Genomic DNA, 13,020 nt, shown 5'->3' with positions numbered 1-13,020 from the left:
TTTATTTGTCTCCATGTATTTTTTTTTGTTTTTACTTCTTTGACTTTTTGGTTGACCCACTCATTGTTTAGTAACATGTTATTTAACCTCCATGTATTTGTGTTCTTTCCAGATTTTTTTCTTGTGGTTGATTTCTAGTTTCAGAGCATTGTGTTTGGAAAAAAAATGCATGGTATGACCTCAGTCTTTTTTAATTTGTTGAGACTTGTTTTGTGGCTTAACATGTGATCTATTGTGGAGAATGTTCCATGTGTGTTCTGTTGTTTAGGTTGGAATGTTCTGAATATATGTTAGATCCATCTGATCCAACGTGTCTTTCAAAACCATTGTTTCCTTGTTGATTTCCTTTTGGATGATCTATCCATTGATGTAAGTAGGATGTTAAAGTCCTCTACTATTACTGTATTCCTATCAATTTGTTTCTTTATGTTTGTTAATAGCTGCTCCATGTATTTGGGTGTTCCCATGTTGAGTGTTAATATTTACAATTATTATATCTTCTTGTTGGATATTCCTTTTATGATTATGTAATGTCCTTCTTTGTCTCTTATAAAAATCTTTGTTTTAAGGTCTGTTGTGTCCAATATAAGTATTGCTACCCTGGCTTTCTTTTCATTTACATTTGCATGATAAATTCTTCTCTATCCCTTCACTTAAAATCGGCATGTATCTTTAGACCTGAAATGAGTCTCTGGTAGGCAGCATATAGATGAGTCTTGCTTTTTTATCCATTCAGTCACCCTGTGTCTTTTGGTCAGAGAATTTAGTCCATTTACATCCAAAGTAATTATTGATAGGTATGTACTTATTGCCATTTTGTTACTTGATTTACTGTTGTTTTGGTAGTTCTTCTCTGTTCCTTTCTTCTCTTGCTGTCTTCCCTGTGGTTTACTAGGTTTCTTTAGTGATATACCTAGATTCCTTTGTCTTTATTTTTTGTATATCTATTATTGATTTTGATTTGTGGTTACCATTAGGTTTATATATAACATTTATGCATATAGCAGTCCCCAGATTAGGGCAGTTTTCAGCTATTATTTCTTAAAAAAAATTTCTGCCCCCTTTTCCCTCTTTTCTCTTTCTAGGATCCCTATAATGCAAATGATGTTACCCTTGATGGTGTTGCTGAGTTCCCTTAATTTAGTCTCTTTTTTATTCTTTTTTCTTTCTCCTATTTAGTTTGATTCCTTTCCATTACTCTGTCCTTCAAGTCACTGCTCCATTCTTTTGCTTTCTCTAGTCTAGTATTTTTTCCCTCTATGTATTTTTAATTTCAGTTATTAAGTTCTTCATCTCTAATTGATTCTTTTTTATGTTTTCTATATCTTTGTTGAGGGACTCACATCCTCCACTCTTTTCTCAAGTCCAGTGAGTATCTTTATGATCATTACTTTAATATTGAAGATTTATTTATTTATTATTTGAGAAATAGGAGGGGGGCAGGAAGGGAAAGGGGCAGAGTCACCAGCAAACTCCCCACTGAGCATGGAGCCTGATATGGGGCTCAATCTCACAACCCTGAGATCATGACCTAAGCCAAAACAAGGAGTCAGATGCTTAACTGACTGAGCCGCCCAGGTGCCCTTATGACCATTACTTTAAATTCTAAATCAGGCATACTACTTATCTCCATTTCACTTAGCTTTTGTGATTTTTGTCCTAGTCTTTAATTTGGGACATATACCTCTGTCTTCTCTTTTCGTCTAACTCTCTGGGTCTGTTTCTGGGTGTTAGGAAAGTCAGTTATGTCTCCTGCTCTTGAAATTAATGGTCTTATGAAGAGGTCCTGAAGTGTTCCACAGCACAATATCCCCTGTTCATCAGAACCTGGCACTTCAGGGGTGTCTCCTATGTGTGTTGCATGCACCATACTATTGTGACTGAGCCACATTTGCTTTCCATCCAGTCATCTGCAGTGGCTCTCTTTGCCTGCCATGGGGAGGGTTTGGTTCCCTGGGTTAATGGGCCAGTCTAGGGCTGCCTTGGGCTTGAGTTAGGTCAGGCTGGGCATTTGCCAGAACTGTAGTCACACTGAACTTCAGGGCACTTTCCGTGTGTTGTCCTCTGAGAGGCATTCATTGGTGGTCAGGGTCTGCAGTCAGACCAAATGTTTGCCCCCAACTCACTGCTAGGGCTCCAGTGGAACTAGTGTGTGTGGTATCTTCCCCTCTTCTCAGGACAAGAGTCACTTTGGGGTGATGCTGACCCCTGTCAGGGCTGCTTGCACGCTTCCAGACTTGTGGCACCACTTTGGATGAACCCCTGCTGAGGGCAGCTTGGAAGAGATGGCTTTGCAGGAGAACATGTGGGTGGAATTCACAGTGTTAGCAAGGTTTGCACTTTCTGCTGGGAGGAGGCCTGGAGCCACTTTGGAGAATTCCTGAGGAGGTCATATTAAAGGGAATAATATGTCCACTGGAGTACATGGGGGCAGGGCAAAAGGTGTTAGCATTGTGTATGTAGGTCTGCTGTGAGAGGGGATCTGTTGCTACTTTGGAGGACAGCCAAGGGTGAGTTGTAGGGGGTGGGTCCAGAGAAGAGCATGGAGTGGGCTGCTGTTAGCAAGCTAGGTGTAGAGTGTTGACACTACACTTGTTCCCACAAGTGTCTGTGTATCTTGGCTGGGAGGGGCAGGGAGGGAAATGGTGCCCACCCCCTCTTTAGTTCTTGGAGAAGTCTCCTAAAGATTCCTGCCCCTCCAGCACACATTCTGAGATTACTAAATAGATCTTCCCATAAACTCCAGGTATTTGTCAAACTACTGCTTCTATTCTGTATCTCTGCAGTGCTATTTGTTATGCTGTCCCTTTAAGGGCAGAGACTCATTTTTCTATTGCCCTCTTGCTCTCCCAGAGCTGAGCCACTGATTTTTAAAGTTTCTGGTGTTGCGCCTCACTGATTGTAATAGCTCACCAATTAAGCCCCTCTAGTTTTCAGAGCCAAGGGTTATGGGGATTTGTTTTCCCATTGTGGGTCCCATGTGCTTCGGGTGCCTGCTGTGGGATCTGCTCCTCTCCCTTCTCTGTGCCTGTGGTGTCCCTCCCTCCCACGGCCAATCTCACAGGTCAGATTGGTTCCTAACTGCATCTTCACCCTTTAGTTTGATTCCTGATCACATGTCGACCGTTCCTACCATTTGTCAATGTGACCTATTCTCTATGATTAGCAGTGGAGAGTCTGCTAGTCATTTTCAGGGTTATTTACAGTGATGTGGGTGTTACCTAGGTGTATCCATGGGGCCAGGTGAACTTAGGATCTTCCTACTCTACCATCTTCCCCAGATGGGCTTTTGACATAAAGTTTTAGAGCCTTGTGATATTCTCGGAAAATTTTCATTTTAAATTTGTAAGCCAAGAGTAGGTCAAGGTACAACTGATAAATTTTAAGTTAAAGAAGTATCATGTAGGGGCACCTGGGTGGCTCAGTCATTAAGCGTCTGCCTTCAGCTCAGGTCATGGTCCCAGGGTCCTGGGATCGAGCCCCACGTTGGGCTCCCTGCTCAGCAGGAAGCCTGCTTCTCCCTCTCCCACTCCCCCTGCCTGTGTTCCCTCTCTCACTGTGTCTCTCTCTGTCAAATAAATAAATAAAATCTTAAAAAAAAAAACTTTAAAAAAAGTATGTAATTCTTCTAAATCTTCCTATATATGTTATATTGCACATATAGCTGTAGTCATTTTAACAGAAAAGGCACAGATGATGAGATTATGAACCTCATCGTGTGTCAGCTACCCATTCCAAATTCATTGCATTGCTAGTACTGTATGCGTCACCACTGACCAGATAACAAGGTCAGCTCTGCAAATCTTGTGCTTTGGAGAAAGAAACAACCAACTTCGTTAGCAACAAAAATGTCAGGAAGTCTGAAATGCTTTCAAGACCTGGATTCTAGATATCCTAATTGAGGGTAGTAGAAATATATTTGTGGATGGGGATTCTTTTCATAATCCTCCAAATCACAGTGTAGATGGCTGCCTGATAATTCTTGGCCCCTAAGTGTGGTGCTAATAGCCCCTGATAAACTCACCCAGACAAGATGGGAAGGTCTAACACAGAATGCCAAGATGGGATGAAGGGCAACACCAAGGGCCGCTGTGGTAATGTGATCTCTCCAGATGGATTCTTTAATCTTAGATGAAAAGGCCAGTCCTACGATCTCATGATTCTTTTGCAAACGTGGCAATGTTTGCTTTATTATAGGGATTAGGATCTATCATTTAAAGTGATATAATGTGAACAATTCTTTCTTAATCCTATATTGATTCAACAATGCTCTGTATAGGCTTTAATTAAGTTCAGTGTGATGGAATAGTTCCTAGATAGCGGAATGCCAACAACAAGCACAATTGCTATACTTACACTGCAGCTGTTGAGCTACTAATTTTTCTTTATAACAGTGTTATCGAATAGAATGATATTAAGTTACTTTGAATACAATAGGCATGACTCTCCCTTTGTAATATATTAAAACATACTTTAAAATCAGGTATTTTTTATTTTGAAAACACTCAAACCTTGAGTTACAGACCAGATTGTTTCCAGATTTTTTCATGAAACTTGAAAATACAGTAAATAATATATCCCACTGATAACTTGTATGTTTTTTTAAAATGATTATTTCAGGGGTTTTTATAATACCTTAATGATAAGTGATAACTACATATGAGTGCTGCTTTTGAAATGGGCTCAGAGTCATTTAAAAAATAATAGCATGGGTGTTTCTCTTCCTTTATTGGCTAAATTCTGGATCAACACACTATGAGTGGCAAAGCTGAGAGAATGTGGTGGAGAAACAGGGTAGCTAGGGGGAATTAAAAATAAGTGCTCTGAAGTCCTTTGATGCTTGAAAGGATTTTTTTTTAAATGTAAAAACACATGAGATATCAGGGTTATATTGTGTCCGAAAAACACCACCCAAAAGACAAAAAACAAAACCCATAAGCCTGTATGCTTATTATTTCAGGGAACACAGCACAAGAGCAGGGTTACTTGTATCATTCGCTTTGAATTAACAGTGATGACCCACTCATCGCTGCCTACCATACCGTATCTTTCCTCTGAAGACAATGAGGGAGTCCAGATACCTTTTTGGCGTTTGAGCAAAACCATGCTCTATAGGGGAATTCCACAAGGATAATGACAAACTGATCAATTTCATTCTTTCTTTATAATAGACACAGATTCAAGGAGATACGCAGAAATGGAAGTTATATCCCAGGTTTGCTGAGGTATGTGCACCAGCTCCCTGAGGCTTGCTGTGTAGCCATCTTTGGGACCAAGGGTGACTGGTAACTAAGACGGAGATGATGATCTGTTAGACCTAACATGCTCCTGAATCCTGAGAGACCCTTGTCACTGAAGGTAACCAGGAATGTCTTTTGTAATCCTGAAAACCCACTTTGCACATCAGAAACTGGGCTTCTGCTTCAGAAATGCCCACCAAGGCCAGGACAGAAGGAGGCTTGTTTTGGCCTCCCCTGAATCTGTTAGGGATAACATAGTCTTTTCCCTTCCTGATACATAGGTGGTGCCACAAGATCTAATTAAAGGTTAGCTGTCAATTAAGTGCATGTGAACCCTTGGATCTCACTACAGTGACTTTCTGTGCATCTCCTCGCTCTAAAAAATCACACTTTGCAGAGAATAACTGTACAGAGCCTGGATCGTCTTCCATCTGATCCCTGCTATCAGTAAGTTACCCTGATAAAACTGAATTGTATGGAGTCATCTGCTTCATTTCTGGTCTCACCGTGCCTTCTCAGTTTGGGGGATTCCTTAATGCCCCCCTCCCCACCTTCTTACAGTAGAGACCGGAGTGATCCACAGTCAACACCTTCCCTCCAACAGCATATTATCTACTTCATCATCCAACGCCGGTACAGTTGTTTTCTCCTTCTAAAAGCTAGGTGCCTGCTACCTGTCTCTCTCTCTCTCTCTCTCTTTTTTAAGATTTTATTTATTTATTTGAGAGAGAGTAAGAGAGCGAGCGAGAGAGTGAGTGAGAAGCAGAGGGGGAAGCAGGCTCTCTGCCAGGACTCCGGGATCATGATCTGAACCGGAGGCAGACACTTAACTGACTGAGCCACCCAGGCGCCCCTACCTGTCTCTTATTTAGCTTCTGAGAAGCTCTATGGTCCAAGCTCAATGGCAGAACCTCAAATACCCATTCATTTGTTCACATTAACCATGGCTGGCCACCAGTTGCAGGGTATATAAAGAAGACAAAATGTGTACAAAAAACTATGTAAAACATCGTATCTGCCCTCAAACTTGCAATCAATGGCATGAGCAATTCAAGGCAGAACAGAAAAAAATACAAGTGCTGTGAAAAAGAAGAGGAAGGCGCTAACAGCAAGGCCAGAGATCACCCACTGTGAAGGAATTCTAATTCACTGACATGCATGAGGAGAGACAGTGGACTTCGACGGTCTGGAAATCCGCAGTGAGAGCAGGGCTGAAGAAGTTTCCGGAGACATTTACTACCAAGCAAGAGAAATGAGGGCGCTGTCCTCAGTATGTTGTTGGAATAGGGATCGCTATAAACTAAGAGAACTGAGTGGGTACCACTGGACCACAGCTGAAAGGTTCCCATCAGCCCCAGTTCTTCCCTTCACGCACAAAGAGGTCCTGTGGGAAAAAGTCACTCTTGCCTGAGTTGCTCTTAGCTTCCCGCATATTCCAAACCCTTTGGGAAGCCTCCAATTTCTAGCTCTTGAGAGGCACCCATCTACTTGCGACATCTCTTTGTCAAGTTGGGTGATCTCCGGGGTGAACTGCCGCTCAAGTGACCCGCAGGGAGCACATGAATTCTCTCAGCTGCTCCGTCTACAGCAGAGACTTGTGCTCCCCCCTCTTCTCAACCCAGTTCTCTTCTCCCTCAACGGTCGGCTGCCTGCCGCCTCCTCTCTGTGGCGCACACGCCTGCCCCTCCCTCCCTCCTTCCCTCCCCCCACCCCCTACCCCCTCTGCCCGGGGCTGTCAGATCAGCCCTGGCTGCCCTGCCCTGGCGTCTGAGCTGCTTCCGACCCTTTGTTCGCTGATTTTTGTGGCCTCACTCCCTAGTAGACTGCCGGAGAAGCTTCCAATCCATCCAGAGGCAGCACTTGTACACTGATCTTAATGGAGAGAATGAAACGGGATCAGGAAGGATTACCATTTAAGGCCCGGATTTTTTTTTTAAGGTTTTATTTATTTTTAAAGATTTTATTGATTTCTTTGACACAGAGAGATAGAGAGCACAGAGAGGGAGAAGCAAGCTCCCCACTGAGTAAGAAGCCTGACACCGGGGCTCGATCCCAGGATGCTGGGATCATGACCTGAGCCAAAGGCAGATGCTTAACCAACTGAGCCACCCAGGTGCCCCAAAGATTTTATTTATTTTTTGAGAGAGAAACAGAGCACGAGTAGGGGGGAGGGCCAGAGGAAGAGAGACAAGCAGACTCACCGCTGAGTAGGGAGCCTGATGCCTGGGCTCGATCACAGGACCCTGAGATCATGACCTGAGTCAAAGGCAGAGGCTTAACCGACTGAGCCACCTGGGTGCTCCTGGAATTTTTTTTTTTTAACAGATAAAACATATACACACATGTAGTGGTCTCTGATCATATGGCCAAGTTTGCCCCTTGATTTCCTCCATGGAGTTTTTAGTTTTCATTCTCCCTTACTGACAAGTGGACTGTAATTCACTATATTACTTAAATTACATAATTTAAAATAATTTTCTACCTTAGGAATTTTTGCTGATCAACGATTTACTGGTTTCAACGTAGTCTTAACATAAGAGATGGGGAAAGGAGCTACTGTCATGCTAGGTAAGTACATGAGAATCTAAAGGCCAGCATTTACCATTCCACTCAGCTTTATTGTATTATTATTCCATTGTTTATTTTTTAATTCCAGTATAATTAATGTACAGTGCTATATTAGTTTCAGATGTACAGTATAGCGATTCAACAATTCTATATATTATTTAGTGCTCATCAAGTATACTTTTAATCCTTCACTTATTTTACTCATCCCCTCATGCATGCCCCCCACCCCAAACCACTGGTTTGTTCACTATACTTAAGAGTCTGGGGGGTTTTTTGTCTTTTTTTGTTTTATTTCTTAAATTCCACATATGAGTGAAATCATATGGTTTTGTCTTTGACTGACTTATTTCACTTAGCATAATACTCTCTAGCTCCATCCATGTTGCAAATGGAAAAATTTCATTTTTTTATGGCTGTGTGTGTGTGTGTGTGTGTGTATCACCTCTTCTTTATCCCTTCATCTAGTTATGGACACATGCGTTGCTTCCATATCTTGGCTATTATAAATATGGTGTAATAAACATAGGCGTCCATGTATATTTTCAAATTAATGTTTTCATATTAATCGAGTAAATACCCAGCAGTGGAATTACTGGACCATAGGGTAATTTTCTTTTCAATTTTTGGAGGAATCTCCATACTGCTTTCCACAGTGGCTGCACCAATTTGCATTCCTAACCAACAGTGCTGGAGGGTTCTTTATCTCTACATCCTCGCCGACACTAGTTGTTGCTTCTGTTTTTTATTTTAGCCAGTCTGATAGGTGTGAGGTGATATCTCACTGTGGTTTTGATTTACATTTCTCTGATGATGAGTGATGTTGAGCATCTTTTCATGTGTCTGTTGGCCACCTGCATGTCTTCTCTGGAGAAATGTCTGTTCATGTCTTCTGCCCATTTTTTAATTGGATTATTTGGCTTTTGGGTGTTGAGTGTATACATTTTTGTTTTTGTTTTTTTTTTTAATTTTGGATACTAACCCTTGTGAGATATATCATTTACAAATCTCTTCTCCCATTCAATAGGTTGTCTTTTAGTTTTGTTGGTTGTTTCCTTTGCTGTGGAGAAGCTTTTTATTTTGATGTAGTCTCAATAGTTTATTTTTGCTTTTATTTTCCTTACCATAGGAGACATATCTAGAAAAATATTGTTACAGCTGATGTCAGAGAAGTTGTTGCTTGTGCTCTCTTACAGGATTTTTATGGTTTCAGGTCTCACATTTAGGTCTTTAATCCATTTTCAGTTTATCTTTATATATGGTATAAGAAAATAGCCCAGTTTCATTCTTTTGCATTTAGCTGTCCAGTTTTCCCAACACCTTTTCCCAGTGCATATTCTTGCTTAGTAGACCAATTGACCATATGATCATGGGTTTATTTCTGGGCTCTCTATTCTATTCTAGTGATCTGTGTGTCTATTTTTGTGCCAGGACCATACTGTTTTCATTACTACAGCTTTGTAGTGTACCTTGAAATCTGGAATTGTGATACCCCCAGTTTTGTTCTTTTTCAAGACTGCTTTGCCTACTTGGAGTCTTTTGTGATTCTATACAAATTTTAAGATTGTTTTTCCTAGTTCTGTGAAAAATGCTGATGGTATTTTGATAGGGATTGCATTAAATCTGTAGAATGCTTTAGGTAGTATGGACATTTTAACAATAGTAATTCTTCCAATCCATGAGCATGGAGTATCTTTCCATTTGTGTCATCTTCAGTTTCTTTCATTAATGTTTTACATTTTTCAAAGTACAGGTCTTTTACCTCCTTGGTCAAGTTTATTCCTAGGTATTTTATTCTTTTTGGTGCAATTGTAAATGGGATTGTTTTCTTAATTTCTCTTGCTGCTACTTCATTATTAGTGTATATAAATGCAATGGTTTTCTGCACATTGATTTTGTATCCTGTGACCTTAAAGAATTCATTTATCAGTTCTAGTAATTTTTTGATGGAGTCTTTAGTTTTCCATATATATTTATATGCCATGTTTATATTTCCGTGAGACTTCATGTCATCTGCAAATAGTGAAAGTTTTACTTCCTCCTCCCCAATTTGAATGCCTTTTATTCCTTTTTCTCGCGTGATTGCTGTGGATAGAACTTCCAGTACTATGTTGAATAAAAGTGGTGAGAGTGGACATCCTTGTCTTGTTCTTGATCTTATGGGAAAAGCTCTCACTTTTTCACCATTGAGTATGATGTTAGCTGTGGGTTTTTCATACAGTCTTTATTATGTTGAGCTCTGTTCCATCTGCAACAACTTAGTTGAGGGTTATTATCATGAATGGATGTTGTACTTTGTCAGATACATTTTTACCATCTAATGAAATGATCATATGGTTTTTATCCTTACTCTTGTTGATGCAATGTATCTTGTTGATAGATTTGCAAATATTGAATTACACTTGCATCTTAGAAATAAATCCCACTTGATCATGGTGAATGATTTTTAAAATATATTGTTGGATTTAATGTACTAATAATACTTTGTTGATGATTTTTGCATCTATGTTCATCAGCGATATTGGCCTGCAGTTCTCATTTTTTGTAGTGTCTTTATCTGGTTTTGGTATCATGGTAGTGCTGGCCTCATAGAATGAATTTGGAAATTTTCCTTCCTCTTCTGTGTTTTTGAATAATTTGAGAATAGGTATTAACTCTTTAAATATTTGAATTCACCTGTGAAGCCATTTGGTCCTGGACTGTTGTTTGTTGGGAATTTTTTTATTACAGATTTAATTTCATTGCTGGTCTGCTCAAATATTCTATTTCTTGCTGGTTCAGTTTGGGGACGTTATATGTTTCTAGTAATTTATCCATTTCTTCTAGGCTATCCAATTTCTTGGCATACAGTTTTTCATAATATTCTTTTACAATTGTTTGTACTTCTGTGGTGTTGGTTGATATTTCCCTTTTGTTTCTGATTTTGAGTTCCCTCTCTCTCTCTCTCTGTTGGATGTGTCTGGCTGAAGGTTTTTCAATTTTGTTGATCTTTCCAAAGAACTAGTTCCTAGTTCCATTGGTCTATTCCATTGCTTTCTTTTGTTGTTGTTTTGTTGTTGTTGTTGAAATTTCTATTTCATTTGTTTCTACTCTAATCTATTATTTCCTTCCTTCTGCTGGTTTGGGGATTTGTTTTTCTTGCTCCCTCAGGTGTAGGGTTAGGTTGTTTATTTAAGATTTTTCTTCTTTCTTGAGGTAGACTGGTCTTGTTATAATCTCTCTTAGAATAGTTTTTGCTGCATCCCAATGACTTTGGACCATTGTGTTTTCATTTTCATTTGTTTACATGTATATTTTTTCTTTGATTTCTTGGTTGACCCATTCATTGTTTACTAGCATGTTATTTAACCTCCAAGTATTTGTGTTTTTTTCAGATTCTTTCTTTGGTCAGTTTCTAGTTTTATAGAATTATATTCAGAAAAGATGCATGGTATGACTTCTATCTTTTTGAATTTGCTGAGACTTGCCGTGTGGGCCTAACATGCGGTGTATTATAGAGAATGTTCCATGTACACTTGAAAAGAATGTGTACTCTGCTGTTTCAGGATGGAATGTTCTGAATATATCTGTTAGATCCATTTGGTCTAATGTGTCCTTCAAATTTCTGTTTGGATGATCTTGAATTTCCTTCTTGAATTTCTGTTTGGATGATCTATTTATTGATGTAAGTAGGGTGTTAAAAGTCCCCTATTGTATTCTTATCAATTTCTTTGTTAATAGCTACTTTATGTATTTGGGGGCTCCTATATTGGGTGCATAAATATTTACAATCGTTATATCTTCTTATTGGATTGTTCCCTTTATGACTATGTGGGGTCCTTCTTTACTTTTTTTTTTTTTAATGTTATGTTATTCACCATACAGTACATTGTTAGTTTTTGATGTAGTGTTCCATGATTCGTTGTTTGCATATAACACCCAGTGCTCCATGCAGTATGTGCCCTCTTCAATACCCATCACCAGGCTAACCCATCCCCCTACCCACCACCCCTCTAAAACCCTCAGTTGGTTTCTCAGAGTCCATAGTCTCTCATGATTCATCTCCCTCCTCATTCACCTCTTTTTTATTGTTATGTTAATCACCATATATTACATCATTAGTTTTTGATGTAGTGTTCCATGAGTCATTGTTTGTGCATAACACCCAGTGCTCCACGCAGAATGTGCCCTCTTTAATACCCATCACCAGGCTAACCCATCCCCCTACCCACCTCCCCTCTAGAACCCTCAGTTTGTTTTTCAGAGTCCATCGTCTCTCATGGTTCATCTCCCCCTCCGACTTACTCCCCTTCATTCTTCCCCTCCTGCTATCTTCTTCTCTTTTCCTAACATATGTTGCATTATTTGTTTCAGAAGTACAGATCTGTGATTCAACAGTCTTGCACAATTCAGAGCGCTCAACATAGCACATACCCTCCCCAATGCCTATCACCCAGCCACCCCATCCCTCCCACCCCCACCACTTCCAGCAACCCTCAGTTTGTTTCCTGAGATTAAGAATTCCTCATATCAGTGAGGTCATGTGATACATGTCTTTCTCTGATTGACTTATTTCACTCAGCATAACACCCTCCAGTTCCATCCATGTCGTTGCAAATGGCAAGATCTCATTCCTTTTGATGGCTGCATCATATTCCATTGTGTATATATACCACTTCTTCTTTATCCATTCATCTGTCGATGGACATCTTGGCTCTTTCCACAGTTTGGCTATTGTGGACATTGCTGCTATAAACATTGGGGTGCACGTACCCCTTCGGATCCCTACGTTTGTATCTTTGTGGTAAATACCCAGTAGTGCAATTGCTGGATCGTAGGGTAGCTCTATTTTCAACTGTTTGAGGAACCTCCAGAGTGGTTGCACCAACTTGCATTCCCACCAACAGTGTAGGAGGCTTCCCCTTTCTCCGCATCCCCGCCAACATCTGTCGTTTCCTGACTTGTTAATTTTAGCCATTCTGACGGGTGTGAGGTGGTATCTCATTGAGGTTTTGATTTGGATTTCCCTGATGCCGAGCGATGTTGAGCACTTTTTCATGTGTCTGTTGGCCATTTGGAGGTCTTCTTTGGAAAAACGTCTGTTCATGTCTTCTGCCCATTTCTTGACTGGATTATTTGTTCTTTGGGTGTTGAGTTTGATAAGTTCTTTATAGATTTTGGATACTAGCCCTTTATCTGATATGTCATTTGCAAATATTTTCTCCCATTCTGTCGG

This window comes from Callorhinus ursinus, unplaced genomic scaffold, assembly GCF_003265705.2.
Source record: "Callorhinus ursinus isolate GAN/ISIS: 27379988/994484 unplaced genomic scaffold, GSC_fseal_2.0 scaffold27, whole genome shotgun sequence".
NCBI classification, from domain to species: Eukaryota; Metazoa; Chordata; class Mammalia; order Carnivora; family Otariidae; genus Callorhinus; species Callorhinus ursinus.
The sequence above is the reverse complement of the archived record's forward strand: the minus strand, read 5'-3'. Positions refer to the sequence as shown.